Raw genomic sequence first — 21,936 nt, forward strand, 5'->3', positions numbered from 1 at the left:
CCACACAGGTAATTTCTGACACTACTGCAAAGTAGCAACGACACAGAAAAGGAAAAATTCTTCTTAAATGAGTTATGATGAGTATTTTTTTAACATTCTTCCATGCAAATAATCCCACCAAGTCTCATAAATGGCTATTAGATTCCATTTTCTCATTCTTGAGAATTTCTGATTCCTCCTGCATGCCTACCTGTGGTATATAAGCAAATAAAAAAAGTCTTCTCTTCTCTCTCCTTCTCTTTCCAATTTTTGTCAGGACACAGTGGTTGAGTTTATACTGCATTTATCTCTTCAGGATTATCTTCGTTTAGTGTTAGTTAACAAAATTGCAAATTCTTCTAAATACCTTGCCACAGGGTACATCTACATGTTCAATGCACTATGCCATTGTTACTGTATTTTCTGCCCCCAACCTGTATTTTCTGCCTTTTTAGATCTGTTGGACTGAAATGATCTCTGAAAAGATACCTTGAGCCTTAGGTCTATTTCAGGTTCTTGAAATCTTCTGCAACCTGTGCAGTTCTACAGGATCCCATGGCATTAACATGGATGATATGCCAGTTCATAAACATGCCCAGTCTTGCTGTCTACTCATCTAATATTGAGCTGCTGCTGATGATCACTGCTTGCTTTCTCAGGATTGTTAATGAACCTGTCTTGATGGCTGCTTGCTTTATGACACAAAAATGTCTATCAGGAACTTTCCCTGTAGTTTTTAGTTCTGTTTTTACCAAGATGTGTTCTCCTATTGTTGATTCTCCAAGGGCATAACAAGTTCAGTTCTTTTAGTGAGGTGGAGGTTTGGGGGAGGGGTTGGGTCCAGATTGCCCATCTCCTACTTTTTTTCCTCTTGACTCTAGTTTCCTTATCTCTGATCCTTCCCCTTGGGACAGCAACTTCAGGATCTGTTTGTTTTGAAAAGTCTGTGTTTCCAAGAAATCATAATTTTCTCTTGGATGCTCCACAGCTTTGAAATTTATGTTTCTGGTTCATGTATCTTTTCCTTGGGTATATTCACACTTTTTGCACTAAAAATCTCTTCTGTCATTTGGCCAAATAGAAAACATAACATGTCCAAGGTAGGTCACAATAGTTTTCCCATCATTGTTCATATCTGCTCTCTGGCCATGATCCACATGGCTCTATAGATACCTGTGTAACCCTTCTTGGGAGGGGGTATGGGTGTGTGACTGGTGACTCAGTTTCCCCCCAGAGTACCTCATTATAACAAGAGGATACAAACAAGTCATATTTATACCCATAGGCATTAGGCCACAATCTGTAACGTAACCCATGAAACCCTCCATGGAAACCTGATGACAAAATCATCTCTTTCAATAGTGCAAGGACCATTTGGGGTGAGAATCTTCACCTTGTGCACAGGCCAAGCTTTCCCAGATGCCATGAGGATTTTCCCCACTTTACAGTCACACTGAGCGTACCACTTTCTGCAGCTTTTTAAGTGCAACTCATCCTATAGCGTCAGTCAGTTCTGCTGGGCTCTCCTCTATGGGGAAGTTGATCCTTCTCCCAGCTGCACCCAGACCAGACCCTTCTACAATCTCCCTGGAGCTTTTTTCAGTGGTTCTGGGAGCATATCAGGTAACAAAGCCATTCCCTTTCTCTAACCATGCTGGCTTTGGGCAAAATGGCCTTAACATTGTAGCTCTTTTTCCCCGCTTTCCTCAAAGCTAGCCCACAAAGAATCCCGGGGACCTATAGTTCAAGCCATATCTCTGGGTCTGGTTTTCCTGGGCTTGGATTGACCCCAACCCTGTCTGCTTAAGCCCTCCTAACCTAAATGGCTGTAACCATACTTCCACTCCAACCTCCCTCTGAAACTCATCTGTTAACCATATCTGTACACACAGTGTTTGGCTCCAGCATGTTAAAATAAAACCATCAAATTCAATTATTTCTTCATGGGAACAGGTAGTTGTGTCCAGATTTCTGTAAATAAAAGTAGTTTTAGATAAGTGTTTTACTGTGCACTACTTGCTAGAAAAAGTACAAAAGTCTGCAGTAGCCTGCCCTTTTGGTTAATACATGAAATTGCTTCAGCTTCTGCAATGCTCCAAACAATCTTGCCCCATATTTTTGAGAATCTAGGTAAGAACTAAGTGGCAGTTGATCATCTACTGACTGGGGCTTCAAGGAAGAATGCAAAGTAAGGCTGTACTCTGTTCCTCTGTATGCCAAATAAGAGTTGAACTGGAACAGAAAAATTGTGAGCAGTGTGGTATGATTTAAAATAAAATAGAGGTAGTTGTATAGAAAGGCCCTAAAACAAGTAGGAATTAGGTGTATGTGCACATTCATGTATTTAAACAAATTCATCTTTAACTTATCTTCACTAAAGGCTCCACTCACAATGCCATTCAGAAGAATACAGAATGCTTTTGACATAACTGATGTAAATGGTAATAGTATTTTTGTAATTGTTATAGAAGCACTAGTGAATTGCCCATCAAGAATGATGGGGAGGGGGTGGGGATGGAGCATTGCCACCCGCCACCCTGCCCTGCCACTGCCTCCCAGGAGCCGGGGGAGGGGTGTGTGGAAGCTGTCCCTGCTGTTCCCTCCGTCCCCCTCCGCCAGCACCCTGCACTGCTGCTGCCTCCAAGGTACAGAGCTGGGGGAGGAGGGGGGCAAGGCCAGTGGCGTTGGCCTCACCTCCCACTCCATCCCCTCCATCCCCACCATCATGGCGTCACTCTGCCATCCCACTCCATCCTTACCGCTGGCCCCTTTATATATGAGAGAGAGAACTGGAACCTTTTGAAATCAGCAAAGTTTAGGATCTCAAGGTGAAGGCCGTTGTATAAGATTATTCAAGGATGTCATCTTCTAAAGAAGCACTGTCTAAAACAAAAGGAACTATGCCTGGACGGTGGAGGGGCGGGAATTGTCAAAAGTTTTTGATTGGTACTGTTTCTGGAAAGAAATCAGTTAAGACAGCAGTAGCCCATACTCTATAGAAAGCTGTATGACAGAAACCAGAATACCAGTTGCACTGCAGAAAATGATCACAACTTGACAAAATGTTTATTAAATAGACAGTGCAAATAAAGAGCTTTTAAAAATGTACATACCAAATAAGAGAGAGCCAGGGACTTCAGGAAGAAGGGCTTGAAGTCCATATAATTCTACCAGGATCCGTTCGTAGGAAAATCGGACAAAGAAAAACAAAATGATCTAAACTAGCTACAAACTGAGAACGTAATTTTAGATGGATGGCCAAGAGGAAAAGATAAAAATGCTTCCAAGCATAACAGCTTAATGTGTCTAGGGTTATTAAATTGCTGCATATTATGTGAATCTAGACTCAGGGTATTATGTCAAAATGTCATATAGCACTATGTTGAAAATCCCACAGTTAATCTACAGTGCCCATTTTGGTACTAAGACATGTAAGAACAGAGCCTCCTGAGATGTCTAATTTTGTCAGGCCCAAATGCTACCATCCAATATATGCCTCAAAGTGTGAAATCTGTAGTAGGTTTAGGAAACCACATGAGATGCCCAATTGTCTTGGTTCAATGTAGGAGCCAGGCCCATTTGAATTAAATGGGAATGATTACCTTTTATTAGCTGAATGCTTTTCTGATTTCTGTAGCAGCGAGCTCTGTGTGAAAGAAGTCTGAATAGAAGCTGGGCCTGGTAGATTTTAATTGTCTGCAGTTAAATGGAATTTATCCTGAAATGATGCAAATGTAATATTTATTAGGAAAATATATCTTAAGAAATGCTGACAGGATATATGGAAATGTATGGGAAATATGTGTGTGAGTGAAGACTATAGTCTGTTCTGTAGGCTATAAGTTAAATCCTGCACACTCTGAGAGAACTACAAAGTTTTCTGCCCTAGAACTACAAAGATGGTTACTGAGCTTGAGTAAGTGTGATTATACCTTATGAAGGTCAAGACCATGTGGTAGAAAAATTCTCTCTTGCAGAACCACCACCTAAAAGAAGTGCCTTACCTCTTTACTTTGGACAGACCACTGGGGACACAGAAAATGAAGTCCCTTTTCATTGTCTATAGTAATCTGACTAGTCTGTTACTGTCTAGGATACCCATATGGCATTTTGGATGAAGCTATTCTATTACTAAATACAGTCACGGATTTTAAAGGTTTTAATGTAGCAAAGCCATCAAATTACAATGTATCTCTGTTTTTGTTGAAGGGATGGAAACACTAATGTGCATAGCATGTATGACACTGTGCCACTGATAGTTTCCTTCAAGTAAATCTTCAGCCTCAAGTCCATCATGTAAATTACTGCCATCAGGGCTCTTACTCTGAGCACCTGCTGTAAGGTTTAAGCCTAGTTCAGTAATTGCCTCTTTTAAGACATTTTGTAAGTGCTGTGCTTTTGCATGTGAAGCGAGTGTCAAGAAGGGTAGAATAACAGCTATTGTAAGAGCACTGAGATTGCCTGAGACTAGGCAAGTCAAGTTCTCCATACAGCCTGGTTCAGCCATCAGTCAAGGTTCTAAAACTTCAAGATTGGACAATCACAGCCTTCATGAGGACATGGCTGTGGATTAAAAACTTTGTTCCTATTTTAGGCCATTTGTAAACATGATCAGCATTTTCAAAACAATATTAACTGGTTTGCATCACACAGATCATATCAAATTTCTATTAAGGGTTAATAGGTGATGATTGATCATTGACCCTCAAAGCAGGGCGGTTTGGCTATACGCAGTCTATACGCAGGCCCTCTCAGCAGTTGAGAGAGGTGCAGGCCACTTCCATTTTTTGAGGCTCCCGGTATATTAAAAAAAATACTAATTCATAGTGCACTACAGAGGGTGTGGCCCAGTAATGGGACACAAGTTTAAAGTTGTATGTCGAACGTCTTCTTCTTTCAATCCTGTCAGTGTATATCTGTGTCTGTGTGTATAACTTCATTTGGAGATAACGTTAAAAGTCTAAATTTGAGGCCCGCCGTGAATGAGAGGCGAGGGCCAAATGGCCCTCCTGGCCCTGTCTATACATTTGACAACCCTTAACAGAGATAGGAAGTAACTAGGAGGTGATAATAAACCTGTGTAAGCAGAGCTACATTGTTGCAGTTATCTAATTGGTGTTCCAGGAACTCTAATTGACCTGTTGTTGGCACATTTGACTTTGTAAAAGTGTTATTTGTGCCCGATAGCCTCTATTGTTATTAACCCAATTAAGGTTCCCTTGTTGAGACTGATATTTGCAATGCTAATCTGTTTATCTGAGTTCCTAAAGACTGTTTTTCCTAAAAGTAATGCTGTATATACATGTTAATTAATACAGTTTAAATTGCCTAATTTAAACTACCCTCATCTCCATTAACTTAATCCACATTCAATGAGGATTAGTTCATTTGGACTGGAGCCAATTTTAATTTGAACTACACATGCAGATGTAGTCTGGATTAAATCTAGAAAAATCTAACATCTATGAATGGCTTTAGATTCAAGGAAATCATCCATCATCTTCAATATCCTGCTTCAGTATTAATGAAAACAATTCTCTTATGTTAACCTTACCATTTGATTTGATTACCTACTGCATTAACTCAGTGATTTCATGATTTTATGGCTTAATACATCATAATTGTTAATGCATTGATTTGTAGATTCAAACTCCATTGTGACCTTGATTTGATTATAGTTCGATTTTAACTAGTTTAGTGAAGTTATAACAGTTTAGCCGTAATAATTTTCCTGCTTAACCTTAATATGTGCTTGGTAATTCTTTTAAGTAAAATCAGGAAGAAGTACGTACAACTTCTTTATTCTTTTAAATTCCAAGAGAGGTGAGAAGCTTGAGAACGAAGAGAATATTAGTTAAGATATTTGAAAACTACTTGGTCCATTTCTTTGAAGCACTCATTTCTCATATGTTGCATGATACCTCAAGCAGCAATGAAACCATATATTGTAAATCACTACTTATGAGAGTCTAGATGAGTTACTAAGTAGTAATAGCTCATAAACCTCAAGTGGCTCACTTCAGCAAGTCTGACATATCAGTTTACACGTGAGACCTCAAGCTTTTACCATCCAGTCAAATGAGTTACCAGGAAAACAACAAAAGAGAAATATGTGATAAATTCCAAAGATGCACATTTCACACTTCTGGAATTATTGTAAGACAACTCAGTGATTTTTTTTTTTTTTTTTTTAGGTTTACTATTTCATAGACTCAGAATGGAGACGTAAAAAAATCCACATTTAACAAGCTTCCTTAGCCAGTCAGTTAATCCTGCAATAGTTTCGAAAGGGCAGCATGCTTAGAAAGCTAGGGCAGAAGAAATGCCACAACACGAAAGCCAAACAGTTATCCCATTGCAAATGGGAGAGAAGATGGAATATTAAACAGGAAATGAGAGTCATTTGCACACAGACTCATGCTACAGAGAAAATATAAAATATCTAAATACAACCAATCAAAACACATTTGTTTTCTGTTTCTTGACAATAGCCAGAATGCTGCTGAGAGAAGTAATAATGCAAACCCACAGGCACTAAAATAACAATAATGCATAACCACTGGCACTAAAACAACCCCTGGGGGCCATAACATTGGGCCTGATGCTTCAGTTTGTGTGGTTTTGTACACCAAAGGAAAACAGCTATAAAATAATGCTGTTCTCAGCTGCATGCTTCTGGGGCCTGTGTATGCCTAGGAACAATCATTACATTTGTCCCTAGAAAGATTGTGCCTGTGTCTGTCCCAGAACAGAAATATCCCCGGATTGGCGTGTATATACATCACCCTTTGAATTAAGGTGTAGTGAGTGGCTGAATGCATTGCCACTTTTTTGCCACTGATTTAATGATGCAATTCTGGGATAACCATGCTTTGAGATGTCCCACAATTAACTGTTAATGCTTCTTATCCTATGAACCGTTTTAGGATTTATTCTCAGACAATGGGCATGGGCATCTGAACAGTTGCACTTTATTCCAGAATAAGATGGTTTATCCTGGGACAAATGTGACGTTTTGTTAGTAGTTTCAATGATATTAAGTACAAGGCGGAAAGAATCAGGTCTGCAGACTACTGGTGACCAATCTACTTCAGCAGCCAAGTATACTCACAAAGAAGCGCTGTGAAAATTGTTCTTTTTAGTCAGTTGCCCTGGTTGGTGCTATAAGAATATTGGAATCATCCTCAATTCTTCCTTTTCCTATAAACTTAGTTACTAGAGTGGTTTCTTCCAGAGAACTGAATTTGGTTCTTTCTGAAACCAATAATGGCTTTGCTTATGGTTTAGTGAGCAGGAGTGCCCTTGAGACAGTCGCCGAGCCTTTTCCATGGAATTAAATGTTCACTGGAGATGTGGCTGTGAGAGTTTGGAGATAGTATTCACCATCTAGTAGGAAGCAGATTAGAGGGTTGTGATTTCAAAGATTTCATAGACATTAGGGCTGGAAGGGACCTCGCAGGATCTTCAGGTCCATCCCCCTGCCCAAGGGGCAGGAAGTCTGTGGGGGTTAAATGATCCCAGCAAGATAAGCATCCAAGTGTATTTTAAAGATGTCTAGCATAGGTGCTTGCACCACTTCTGAGGAGAGTCTGTTCCAGACTCTGGGACTTGGAAGTTAAAGAAGCTTATTCTTACATCCAGCCTAAAATGGTTTTCCCAGAGTTTGTGACCGTTAGATCTTGTCTTCCCTTGGGGTGCCCTGGTAAACAGATGTTCTTCCAGTTTCTGGTGCATACCCCTTATATACTTACAGGCTGCCACCAGGTCCCCCCTGAGCCTTTGCTTCTCCAAGCTGAAGAGTCCCATGCCTCACAGACTTTTCTCATAAGACTTGTTCTCTTGCCCTCTGATCATGCATGTGGCTCTCCTTTGGACTCTCTCAAGTTTCTCCACATTCTTCTTAAAGTGCAGAGCCCAGACCTGGATGCAGTACTCCAGCTGTGGCCTCACCAAGGCCAAGTACAGTGGAAGAATGACTTCCTTGGTCTTGCTTGAGATACATTGATAGATGTAAGCCAGGTTTTTGTTTGCTTTGCCAGCTGCAGCATTGCATTCATGGCTCATGTTCATCTTGTGGTCACCTTTTGGTCACGGTGCCAGTGAGTGTAGCACTGCTGAGCCTATAAATATAGTGTGGATTTTTTCCCCCCCAAGGTGGAGCACCTTGCATTTCTCAGTGTTGAATGCCCACCTTGCAACCCTGTCCAGGTCGGCCTGAATTTCCAGCCTATACTCTAGTGTGACCACACTTCCCCATAGTTTGATGTCATCAGTGAATTTAGCCAGTCTTCTTCTGATACCTGAATCCAGATAGTTTATAAATATGTTAAAGAGTATTGGTCCAAGTATGGAGCTCTGGGGGACGCCACTGGTCACCATGCACCATGTTGGCATGGCTCCATTGGCTATCACTCTCTGGCTCCTAATTCCTGAGCCATTGGACTGTGAAGTTGAGGCTGCAGTTCCCCAGTTTAACCATGAGGACTTATAGTTTCATAGATTGTAGGGTCAGAAGGGACCTGAGCAGATCATCGAGTCTGACCCCCTGCTGTGGCAGGAAAGAATACTGGGGTCAAACAACTCCAGCAAGGTGTGCATCCAGCCTCCTCTTAAACATCCCCAGGGTAGGAGCCAGCACCACTTCTCTTGGAAGTTGGTTCCAGATCCTAGCTGCCCTGACACTGAAGTAGCGCCTCCTGATATCTAGCCTGAATCTACCCTCTGCCATCTTGTGACCATTATTCCTAGTCACTCCTGGTAGTGCACGGGGGAACAGGGACTCCCCCAGTGCCTGCTGGTCCCCTCTGACTAGTTTGTAACAGGCCACTAGATCCCCCCTCAGCCTTCTCTTGTGGAGGCTGAACAGGTTCAGGTCCCATAGCCTCTCCTCATAGGGCCTGCCCTGCTGCCCCCGATCATGGGAGTGGCCCTCCTCTGGACCCTCTCCATGTTGTCCACATCCCTCTTGAAGCGCGGCGCCCAGAACTGGATGCAGTACTCCAACTGTGGCCTGACCAGTGCTGCATAGAGGGGGAGGATCACTTCCTTGGACCTGCTTGAGATGCATCTGTGGATTGCTGACAAGGTACAGTTGGCCTTCCTAACTGCATCCCCACACTGCCGGCCCATGTTCATCTTGCCATCAGTGATGACTCCAAGATCCTTTTCTGCCTCTGTACTGACAAGAAGGGAGTTCCCCAGCCTGTAGGTATGGTGCTGGTTCTTCCTCCCCAGGTGCATCACTTTGCACTTGTCGGGGTTGAATCCCATCCTATTCTCGTCCGCCCACCCCTGTAACCTGTCTAAGTCCAATTGCAGCCTATTCCTCCCTTCTAGCATGCCCACATCCCCCCACATCTTAGTGTCATCAGCAAATTTGAACAGGGTGCTTTTTACCCCCTTGTCCAAGTCACTGATGAAGATGTTGAACAGTGCGGGCCCAAGGACCGAGTCCTGGGGGACCCCAGTGCCCACATCCCTCCAGGTGGAAAATGACCCATCCACCGCCACTCTCTGGGTGCAGCCCTCCAGCCAGTTGGTGACCCATTTGATTGTGTGGGTGTTGACACCACAGTCCCCCAGTTTCTTAATGAGAATGGGGTGAGAGACGGTGTCGAAGGCCTTCCAAAAGTCCAGGAAGACTATGTCCACTGCTACCCCTGCATCTAAGGATTTTTTTTTCATGGGAGACCAAGTCAAAGGCTTTTCTGAAGTCCAAGTAGATGATATCAACCTCTTCTCCTTTGTCCAGGTAATTAGCTGCCCTGATTTTTCTGTCTCTATTTTACTGTGTAGCTAATGATTGCATTGCTTAGTTAGTTGCTATTATTTAATATAACCTTTTATTTATATTTAATTTAAATGAGATAATATAGTTTACCTCTTTAAATCGGTGGTACCATGCCTATTCTTATCCTGACCCAGGTTGTTACTGGAGTCAGATGATACAACTTAGGGTGCTGACAGACATGCAGCTCCCTACTGTAACTCATGAGGCTTCACAGAAAACATCATGAGATACAGCAAACTCCCCCCTGCCACCCAACCCAACAAATGTTTGCTGTTGGTTTGGGAGAGTGGGGGATTGAGTTCCACTTTGGAGCTGATCCAGGAGGAGCTGCACATCTCTGCAGCATCTCTCCCCTAATGCCCAACCCTTCCCCCAGCTCCAGTGTTGTCTTCAGAATGGGAAGGGGGAAGGGAAGGGAGGGAGCTCTGGTCTAGGGTTTGTCCAGCCTGCCCTGGAGTGGGGGAGGGCAGGTGGATTGGAGATGCCCAAGGTCCAGTTCATTCCGCCTCCCCCAGCGCAGGCTGGGCAGACCTCAGACTGGTGCTCCCTTGTCTCCCTTCCCCACCACTAATCCTGCAGACAGCACCGAGGACAGGGCTGGGCTGCATCAGCCCAATCCTGATCAGTACAGGGACTAACAGAAGTTAATGAAGGCACTCCACTTTGGAGCACCTTCATCTGAACTCTCATTAAATAAGGTTTAATTTATTCCATGATATGGCACTTTTAAAGGGAAGCCATACGCTTCTGTCAGGGTGCAGCTGACGAGTGCTTTCAAGGGGCCTATTGCTTGCAAATATCACTTCTGTCAGTGCCCCCATGTCTCTTAGCAGAATTCCTGTTCAGCATGCCTTTATTATTGTCTGCAACCTCTTTTCTGCTGGGTTTTTGCAAAGCACATTGAGACACTACATAAATACTGCACTATGGCTAAAAATCATAGTCTGTATCCTGAGCGGAGAGCTATAGACTTTGTGAAATCAGCTGAAGAGTTGAAACAAAGGAAAAACTTACTAAGGAATCCTCTGCCTAATTTTTTGGAAACAGTAATATTGAAAAGTAAGACCATAACTCTTTCTTTTCAGCTTGGTCTCCCTAAACCAGGTCTCGTTGCTTAGCTTAAATAGCTTTCTCCCTCAAGACAAGATGCTTTCCATTAAATGGAACATGCTGAAAGGGAATTGACTTTCACATAATTTCTAAAGGGCTGCTTTTAAATTTTGTATGTAATTTGTCTTGCATACCAGTGCTATCAGTGAGGAAATGAAATGCCTACCATATATTTTACAGCCAACTGCCTTGATTGGTTGAAGCCATGAGGAAATTGGAATCATCCTCACCTTCCTTGTTCCTTTAAATTCAATTACTTGAATAGCATCTTTCAAAGAGCTGAATTTGGGTTTTTTCTAATACTATCAATGAAATTTCTCCTGGATCCTATAGCCCATGATTCAGTGAGGTTAAAAGAGCAGGTATGCCCCTGGGATAGTTGCTGAGCCCTTTCAACAGAGGTGAGAGTTCACCGGAGTAAAGGGGTCACTGACCTTGTTTTTCCAGTATGAAGAAGCCATGGGGAGAAATCCATTTAGTACATCTCAGCTTGCACGTTGAACAGTTGAGAAAGCTGGCAAGACAGTTAAGTTATTGTCACTGAAATCCTCCTGTCCATAGTGATATTTCCATTTTACTTTGAGGGAAAGGACGATCTTGTTCACTGTTGAGCTAAAGGTGATGGGAAAATCCACAAATCTATTGTATGTGGGCAAGCACTTCTGCATGAAACAACCCTTGGTCTCCTGCCTTCCAAATGCAAACTGAGCTTCTTTTGGAAATTCAAAAAATGTGGTTAATTCCTCCCTCATCCCATGTCTTGCATTTTATTTCTTTGTTCTTTTCAGTGTCACATAATCCTGAATTTCCAAACTCTGATTAGAGCTAGAAATAGAAGTGTCAAAGTGACACAGCTAGCGAATTATTAACCCAACTGGAAGTAAAGAGTCAGATTTCCAGTACAGTTTTTGGACTTCTGGAAGCTCAAAGTACTTGGGATCAGATGTGAGTTGGGATCTGAAGTTTTGATGGTTTATCTAAACTGAATATTAGGACTCTTACTTATCCTTAGGGCTTCATGTTGAACAGAAGTTGTGTGAAGTCCTCTTTTCCTTTCTCTCTCTCTCTCTCTCTTTTATTATTTAGCAGAAACTCTGCTTCCCTGTCTGCTATCCGCACCATTTCCTCAATTCTAATATGATTTCACTAGGGTCCCTGTCTTCCCATTGACGTGCTGGAAGAATGTCTGTCCATGGGTCAGCACCGTCCACCACCCTCTGTCCATGAAGCCACTCTGAGCTGCCAGCTATTTTCCACTCTGAGTTTGTCTTCATGAAAGGAGTTACCTCTCGTATATTGGGTTCCAGCAGGGAACATGGACAACTTAGTCAAAAGAAAAGTGGGGTTTCCTGGAAGGCTCTTCCTTAGTATAAGTATTCTGTCCTGACTGCTTTTCCCAACTGTCAGAAACCCCACCTTTTCTGTATGCTCGGCTTTTCCCAGGGCCCAGAAACCAGCCAGTCAAAGTGCAAAACACTAGCCCGTTTCCTAAGGGTTAACTCACTCTGGCAAGTATTAGCTTTGATTTTGTGTGTGTGTGTTTTTAAGAGGAGAAACAGAAATGAATGCTGGATATATATAGATCCTAGTGTGTCTTAAAAATGTTTAAGAAAAGCAAGGGAGATGGGCTGTCAGTCAGATGTGCTATGGCTTCAGGGAAAGCAGGCAGAACAAGGACTGCCCTCACAGCGGAGGGGAAAGTCTCTCTTGGCCTGTCAGGCATGTGATGAACATTATCAGCAGGAATTACGGACAAAGCTCCAAAGAAAGCTGCAAGTTGTCTTTAGAGGAAGAGGGAGAACTATTTTTCCTTTTAACAGAACTGACTGTATTTTTCCCTGAGGGTAACTGAGTCAAGTATTTCTGGTGCCTTTGTTTATGGGCACAAACCAGTCTTTCACAAATGGGGCTCAAACTGGAGGCGGTTTTGCTCAGGAGAGCACTGCCTGCATGTTCACAAATTCATAGATGTTAGGGGCTGCAAGGGACCTTACGAGATTGTCAGGTCCAGCCCCCCCGCACTTGGGCAGGAAAGACTGCTGGGGTCCGATGAGCTCTTTTCATGTTAGTATTTTTAAGGGATTTTTCCTGTCTCTTAAGCCAGGTTCTGCTTCTTTCAGGATATAGCTGAGGGAGCTACTTTGTCCTGGGAAAAAATTACCCTGGATTGGCACTGCGGTAAAATTTCCTGGGTAAGGGCAGATTTAGATGTGATCAGAAAAGGGTTTGCTTATTTTTTTTTCCCTTGGGGCAACTTCAGTTTTCTTAGCACTTCCCATGCATGTGTCCATGGCCCTGCTCAGTGTTGAGCAGTATGTGACTACTCAGCACTTCTGCAAGGCAATGTATGAGGGATATTACTAATCATTCAGCATGAGAAATGGCAACACATTCCAGTCTGTTGACAAGGGGATGGGGAGGGTCACATGACCACAACAAATAAGAAGCTTTTTTTTGTCTCTTACTGCCTGTTTACAGCTTGGAGGGGATAATACTGCAACATGGATTCCATTCTCATATACAGCAAAAAGATCATTCTCTTTCTGACAGAAGACCAGTCTTTTGTGCCAACCTCTTTCCCTCCTTTTTCTTTCTTCTTTTCTGCTTTCTCACTTGTTTCGCTACAATAGATTTTTCCTTGTAGAATAAGTTAAGTACCCATCTACATAATAGGGCAGTATGGGAGGAAGAACGAGATGTTTACTTATGGAAGGAAATGAGATGTTTACTTGGGAGAAGATAGAAATGGAAGAAGAAAGATCTGAACATCTAAAAAAAAATCTGACATCTGAAAAGATCTGTTAACTGGGTTAGCATAGGGAGCTGCCACCTTGAAATGTCATGCTGTTGATACTAAAATATAGTAATATTTTCTTAAAATTGTAGACAGTTTCCTAACTTTGCATGCATACAGAGAAATTATAGCTTACGTGACATCAAATAAAGAGGAACTGATCACAAAACTGAAAGTTAGCAATTGCAGAAACGGGGGTGATCATGTCTGGATTGTTATGCGAAACCATGAAGTCCAACCAGTCATATTCTGTACAATCTTGCCATAACAAACCCTGCTTATAATAATCCTCATACTGAACAATCCGAACAGCAGTAACTGTTTTTTTCCATTATTATAATTAGCAAATTGACTAGTCCTATTACAGTGAACAAGTTCTTGCAATTAACTTTCTTTCTGGTCTCATAGGGGTTCTTTGCAATGAGGTTGTGAAATATATACTTGGTACTTTAAAACACAGTTTCTCAAAATTGAAACCAGTTATGAGGCAAATTACTTGAAAAAAATGAATTTAAACAGAAAATGTAAATAATGATAGGGAACTATTTAAAATATTTTACTAAATGACTAAAAGCTGGCAATATCATCAAGAAGAAGTTAAACTCATCATAAAAACAGCCTGTTTTAAAACAAGTTTTAAAAGGGAAGTGAAAATAGCAACACAATATATATACTTTTGTTTTATAAAACTTCCTTCATTCTTATATAGCATTTATACATTTTTATTTGTATACAAATAAAGAAAGTTTTATAAATTCATAAGGGAATCAAAAGGAAAGCAGGAAAACGGAGCAATGGATTCATGTGTGCCACCCTGCTTTTTTTGGCGCGGGTATTTTTGACACTGGGTCGCCTTTTCTTGGCATGTGTGCTTTGCAGTGTCACAAGCTGCACATGTGTGCTTGTCTGGATGCACCCAGAGTATTTTTAAAGAGATGGATGACAAGCGTTCTGTACCATTAACTCTTGTTATTGGAAATTCCAAAGAAAAGCTTATGCTCTTCCAGCATAATAATATTGCTGTAGTATATTTGGACTTTTATAAGGCCTTTTACTTGGTACTGCTCAACATTTGTATTTGTAAACTAGAACAATACAATATCAATACAGATTAAACAGATTAAATATTGACTAACGGATGAACCTTAATATGTAATTTAATAAATATGTAATATGTAATTTATAAAAAAGGAAATTGCCATAAAGGGGGTGACCCTTGTGGGGGTCCCATAAGGATTAATATTTGGCCTTATATTAATCATCATTTTTATCAGTAACCCGATAAGTAAACATAGTACAACATGGCATCGTGACTAATAAAGGTTCCAGGTGACAAGCACTGGGGAAGTGGTAAAACAAAAGAGGATAGGCCACTGATATAGAAAGAGCTGTACCGTTCTAGATTCAGCATAGACAACTAATATCAGCTTCAGGATGGTAAGACTTCACTTAGGAACAGAGACTGTCGGCTATAGAATGAAGAACGTATCCTTAGAATCAGGAATGACTCTTGGGGTGAAGACGGGAATTTGAGCTGAGCATGAGTATGCAAGTAGCAGTGTGGCTCTTGGATGTATAAGTAAGGCAATAATATCAAGTAGTAGAGAGGTCATATCAGCATGTTAGTGTGACCACTGCAGGAATGCTGCATTCTTCTCTGATGTCCACACATGAAGGATGTTGAAGAATTGATGAGTGTTTAGAGAAGAGCCACAAGAATGACTGAAGAATGGGAATCTATGCCTTATAGTACAAGGCCTGCGGTGCTCCATGTATTTTGCTTAAGGGTAAGAGGTAATCAGTGTCTAAGCATCTTTATGTAGAGAGGTGGTTAGCTGTGTTGTTAGTCTGAGGTCAGGCAGAAGGTAGGGCAGAGTGGCATCTTAGAGCAGTAACATCAAATTTTTTAGACTCAAGTCAACCGTTGGTAGACCTGAGGCACCCCATGAAACATACAATCCTCTTAGTTTTCACTTACTTTTTGACTATGGAAAAATAATAGAGCAAGTCTCCTGTTGGTTTATCTTGTGAATCATCTTTGCACATCTCAAAGTGCTAACATAGCATGGCTCCCCACAGTGCCCTTGAAAGGATATCAAGGCACACCAGGCCACCCTGGTTGAGAATCACTTAGAGACCAGCTGGTTCAGAAGCATGACTGTAGCTGACAGTCTCTGAAAGTGCATGTCTCTCTGAACCATTTAGTCTCTAAGGTGCCAGCCTGTCCTTCTGCCAAACACTTATGGGGGAACAGAACATGAAAATGGAAGGCTCTTCAGTCTAGCAGCAGACATTTTGTTATAGTGGAAATCCATAGGGAAAGGAAGAGGAGTTAAAAATATCTATGGTAGCATCATCTTTTCTGTGTTGATCCAACATGGTACATGTTAGGGCTGTGTGAAGCTTTGGTCCCTGATTTGATTCAGCGGAGATTCATCTTGATTTGGTGGCCGAATCTCAGAATACAAATTGAACCAGGAAACTCTTTAATCTCCCCAAATCAAATCGCGGAACCCTCCAAATCGATTCAGAGAGATTCGGAAAGATTTGGCAATTTGGACATAGACACAGCTTTACATGTTTTTTTACATACCCCTAGGTAGCAGGGGCTTGTGAGTGCTGTGATGCTGGGGTGTATGGAGTGTCTCACAGAAGCACAGGGGGCTCCCCAGCAATGTTTCCTCTAAGGTGTAGCGATTTGAGCACGCCGCTTTGGTCCGTTCCTGTTAATAGCATAACATACGAATAATAATTCAGTTCTGTTTAAGCACTCTTAATGTATTTTTTGAATAAGCCTGGTGGGACTCTGCAATGTGTCTCAAGGACAGCAGCAAGGTATTGTGTTTATGGGGTATTATACATTCATGAACATATTTAAGAGTTAAAATTGTCAGTTGTCACAAACAGCTAGAGGGTTAGGGTCTGATTCCCCTCACAAGACTTGGTAGCAGCCTGGGAGTACTCTCTAAACCAGCACCCAAAGAAGCAGCATTACAGGACATAGTAACCATTGCTGAGTGTAACTGACAGTAAAAATTAGGCCTGTGTGAGTCGGCAGTGATCTGATTTGGCTTTGGATCCGGCTGCTTTGGATGGCCATGATCCGATCCGGAGTTGTGGACTGGGTTTCCACCTCGATCTAGCTGAAGTGGCTCTGAAGCTTCAGAGCTGCTTCGGAGATCTGGCCATAGGGTATAATGGAGAATCAATGAAATATCTATAACTCTGTTGTTTCTTGTCCAATTTGGATTAAACTTGCAGAGATGGTAGCCTCTGCTGAGAGCATGACACCTGCCAAGTTTCAAGAATATTGGTTTAGGGGCTTGGGGGGAACTGTACCCCAAATTCTTGAAAGCCAAACGCATGTCATGGCTGTGGTACACCACAGGGGGGTGAAAATGGCAGGGTTGCCAAGTTTCAAGGAGATAGATGCAGGGGTTTGGGGAGAACTTCACCTCAGGCTGTGGACAAGCAAAACTCATGCCATGGGTAACACTGTGTGTGTTAAGGCGCAGCAGGGTGACAGCTGCAGGGATGGTGGCCCCTGCTGTGATGTCTGCCAGCTGTCGAGGAGATTGGTGTAGGGGGGTTCTGGGGCCCTGCACCTCTGGCTGCTGACAGACAAAACTGGTGCCAAGACTATCTCTGTCTTGGGGCAGTTGATTGTATTGGTTCTTTCCTCTCCTTAGCCTGGTTTTGTAGGTGCTAATTGCTGTTCCTTAAGTTGTTATGTAGTAGCTAGGTCCTGTGTATGGAGCTGGTCCCTGAGTCCTCTGAGTGAATCATGATTGATTGATTGGTAACTGGTAACACGGCAGCTTAGCAGCCAGGCCCCTCCCTGCCCCAAGACGGTGGCAGTCAGTCCCACAAGCACCCATGGCACCAGTTTTGCTTGTCCGCAGCTTGAGGGGCAGTTCCCCCCCAAGCCCCTGCATCTATCTTCTTGAAACTTAGAAGGCTTTGTGGCCTCAGCAAGAGCTACCACCCCTGCAGTTTTGACCCCCCTGTGTTGTAACACATAGATGTGACAGGAGTTTTGCTTTCAAGAATTTGGGGTACAGCTCCCCCCAAATGTCTGCACTGACCTCCTTGAAACTTGGCAGGCTTCATCCTCTCTGCAGAGTCTACCACCCCTAAAAATTTCATCCAAACTGGACAAAACCCAACAAAGCTATAGATATTTTATTGTTTCCCCATTATACCCTATGGCCGGATCTCCGAGACGGCTCTGAAGCTTTGGAAAGCTGAACAAGGCAGTGCTTCGACCCGGGTGTGCTGCTTTGGACCCTGAAGCGTCTGAAGCTTCTTCAGATCCAAAGCTCTGTCCAAAGCCTCGCCCAGCCCTAGTAAAAGTCTCTTTTCCAGAACAGCAGTTCTCAGTCGTAGGATGTTCTGTATCTATACACGGCCACCGCATCCAGTCTTCTGCTCGGTTAAACTTTAATTGATAGCACAGCTGCAAAAGCTGAAAGTTCTGTTTGGGAGCCCTACTTGTGTATTACAAATCAGAGGCCTCTATGTGGTGCTTATTTGCACTGATGTGGAGCACTTCCAGTTGTATGCAATATCTTTTTGATTATTTGATTTTTTTTATAGCTGATATTCCTGTGATTTATTTTTTTAAGACCATTTGAATCTTTCAGAACTATGAAGTTATGCACATATGTAACCTAAGGGATCACATATGCTTACCGCTGGTTCCTACATGCCATCATAGTGTTTGGCACATTTACTTATTGCCCCTTGTTTTGATTATACCATTTGAATGGGGACTGTTGTCTTATGCATTTGTACAGTGCTTGACTCATTGGGGCCCAGTAATGAAAATAGTGATATTTCCAAGGTTACACAATAAGCTAGTAGAAATGTTAAAAATAGAAGCCAGCTCTCCTGAAGCCAGTTTTAAAAAGGTATTTATGCATTCTGATCACCTTTTAGTTAAATTTTGTTTGTTTTAATGTAGTGTATGGCTGACTAAATGGATATGTACTTGTCAAGTCCTAGGCATTTCTGTGCCAAGGAATGTCTTCTGCTATTAAGACTAGAACTAGTATACACTCGCTACCATGTCTGCCTGTAATGTCTACCACTTTGAGAGCTATGGGGATGCATACAAGGCAAGCTTAAGTCATTTTGGTACTCAGTAACAGGATGCTTAAGTGTATGCATGGCATCTGACTGGCTTGAGTTTTCCTAGTGCAATCTAAGAATGCTTATCTGGCCAATCTGTACATGACCCAGTGGTGTAGCAAGGGCAGGGGGAATGAGGCACCTGGGACAAATGAGGCACCTCAGGGGTAAAGGGAGGGACAAAAATTCAACTTTTCCCAGCAACTGTGTGATCAAGGCTGCCCCTGTGCCCCTGGCACATGGCTGAGCTCCTACACTACTGTCTTTACTATCCTGACTGCAATGTTTCCGACAATCTTATTGATTCCTTGGTTCCCCTAGTCCATCATGTAGGTTTACCTTTTATTGTTTGTGCAGTTGGTTTTGCCACCAGTGAACATTATTGGTTATCTTCCATGCTTTGAATCTCTGAGGGTGTAGGACTGAATTTTTCTAAAGACAATGTTTGTCTGACTGACTATGGGACACAGTTATATTATCATGCAAAAGTATATGTTTGGCTAACTTTCTGAGACTTAAAAAAAATAATCTATTATTAATTGCAATATGTGAATATGCAAGGTACTTTATTGGCCTTGGGCTCAATTTGTTTAGCGATATGCAGCTGACTTTTTGAAGATACCTTTATGATTAGGATAACAGAATATTAAAAGATGCATAATACAACTAGAAAGGGTAAAATATATAATAATTTTGTTGAATGGGTAAAATGCTGTAACCTAGAATCTAATAATATGCCTACAACAATACTCAGTAGGAAAAAGGAGAAAGCTTGTGGCTGAGGCTCAGCCTGACTTCTAATAGTGAAACTATTCAAACTAGGGGTGCACCGATAGAGATTTTGGGGGCTGATACAAAGAGCTGATATTTAAGGATGCATATCAGCCGATACCGATCTGATTTCCAATACAGCTGCATGCAGCTGATAAGTCTATTGTGGTGGAAGAGGAGGGGGGAGGTAAGGGGTATGGGGGGTGCAGATCAACACCTCCTGCAGTGAGGGGGGGGGGCAGGGGCAGGCACTGCCCAGCCAGGGTGGTGTGGGGCACGACACAGAGCCGCAGCTTGTCAAGGGGGTGGGAATGCTCCTGCCACTGTGCACACCCCGGGAGGGCATGGGGGGGGGGGGCGTGTGCCCTCAGATCTGCATGGGGCAGGGCGGGCAGCCTGCAGCTGTGGGCTGGAGCTGGGGCTGCACTGGGCTTTTCTTGGCAGGGCCTCGGCTCTGGGCAGGTGGTGGCAGTTCTGGGAGGGGGGCTATGGAGGGGGCTGCAGCCACCCCAGGTTTTGCCATAGCCCCTCCGTAGCCCCGTTCCCAGTGTTGCTGCCGCCCACCCAGCTCAGCCCCAGTTCAACCCCTGCCTTCCCCCACATGCCAGGAAGAACCAGGGCTGCCTTTCCTCCCCTACCTTTCCTCTCCCCTCCCCTTCTACCACAACAGACTTACCAGCTGCACGCAGCTCTCCATGCTGCTGAGCTGTGCTCCTTGTGGCTTGCATGCTGGACTGCGGCTACACACAGGCACAGGCATTAATTGGCCAAATTATCGGCCACTTCAGGGCGATTTTTGATACAGCCAATTTTCTTTATATTCGTACTGATTCAATATTGGACTGATGTATCGGTGCACCTCTAATTCAAGCAATACAAAAAATTATATGGGCTCAGAATGGGTTATGGCTAATTCAACTAGAAGCAAATGTCTCAGTTCCTCACCATGCAGAAATGTATACCATTAAGTCCCTGGGGAAGTCACAGCTGCAGAGAACCACATGAAGAATGCTGGGTAACTCCAAGAGAGCAGTGGGACCCCACTCTCAGTCTCCCACACTTCTCGTGTGCCTAGGCACTGAATATCTGTGCAAAAAATTCTTGCTGCTGTGAGTCTCTACCAAAGTTCATATAAACATCTCTATTAAAGACTGGAAGAAGGCCAATGTGGTCCCTATCTTCAAGAAAGGGAGGAAAGTGGATCCGGCTAACTATAGGCCCATCAGCCTGACGCCTATCCTGGGGAAGACCTTAGAAAAGTTTATTAAAGAGGCCATCCTTAATGGACTGGCTGGCACCAACATCCTAAGGGATAGCTAGCACAGGTTTGTTGTGGGTTGGTCTCACTTGACCAATCTCACTTCCTTCTACGACCAAGTGACCTATCACCTGGACAAGGGAAAAGAGATTGATGTCATATATCTTGACTTCAAAAAAACTTTTCATGTGGTATCCCATGATCACCTCTTGGCCAGACTGCCCAGTTGTGGCCTTGCGTCCACCACGATCCGCTGGCTGGGAAATTGGCTCCGTGGTTGGACCCAGAGGGTAGTAATTGATGGAAGTCACTCATCATGGTGTCCTGTGACTAGTGGGGTCCCCCAAGGCTCTGTCTTTGGACCCATTTTGTTCAACATCTTCATTAATGATGTGGACATCGGAGTCAGAAGTGGACTGGCCAAATTCGCTGATGACACCAAACTTTGGGGCAAAGCATCCACACCAGAAACAGGTGGGTGATCCTGGACAGGCTCAGCAAATGGGCGGATGAGAACCTGATGGTGTTTAACACTGAAAAATGCAAGGTTCTCCACCTTGGGAAGAAAAACCTGAAGCATCCTTATAGGCTCGGCAGTGCTATGCTGGCTAGCACTATGGAAGAAAGAGACTTGGGGGTCATCATTGACCACAAGATGAACATGAGCCTGCAATGCGATGCTGCAGCTAGTAAAGCGATCAAAACGCTGGCTTGCATCCATAGATGCTTCTCAAGCAAATCCCGGGACGTCATTCTCCCCTTATACTTAGCTTTGGTGAGGCTGCAGCTGGAGTACTGCATCCAGTTTTGGGCTCCACAATTCAAAAAGGATGTGGAGAAGCTTGAGAGAGACCAGAGGAGAGCCACGCGCATGATCAGAGGTCAGGAAAACAGACCTTACGACGACAGGCTGAGAGCCATGGGGCTCTTTAGCCTGGAAAAGCGTAGGCTCAGGGGTGATCTGATGGCCACCTATAAGTTTATCAGGGGTGACCACCAGGATCTGGGGGAACGTTTGTTCACCAGAGCGCCCCAAGGGATAACGAGGTTGAACGGTCACAAACTCCTGCAAGACCGTTTCATGCTGGACATAAGGAAGAATTT

General features: G+C 43.2%; 1 protein-coding gene across 1 annotated transcript in view; it reads left to right on the forward strand.

Annotated features, from left to right (window-relative positions):
• The window catches only part of LTK (leukocyte receptor tyrosine kinase), a 177,915-nt gene that overhangs the window by 26,883 nt on the left and 129,096 nt on the right, over positions 1-21,936 (forward strand). The window lies entirely within an intron of this gene.

The sequence above is a fragment of the Crocodylus siamensis genome, chromosome 2 (assembly GCF_052110815.1).
Source record: "Crocodylus siamensis isolate JL-2025a chromosome 2, ASM5211081v1, whole genome shotgun sequence".
Lineage (NCBI taxonomy): Eukaryota > Metazoa > Chordata > Crocodylia > Crocodylidae > Crocodylus > Crocodylus siamensis.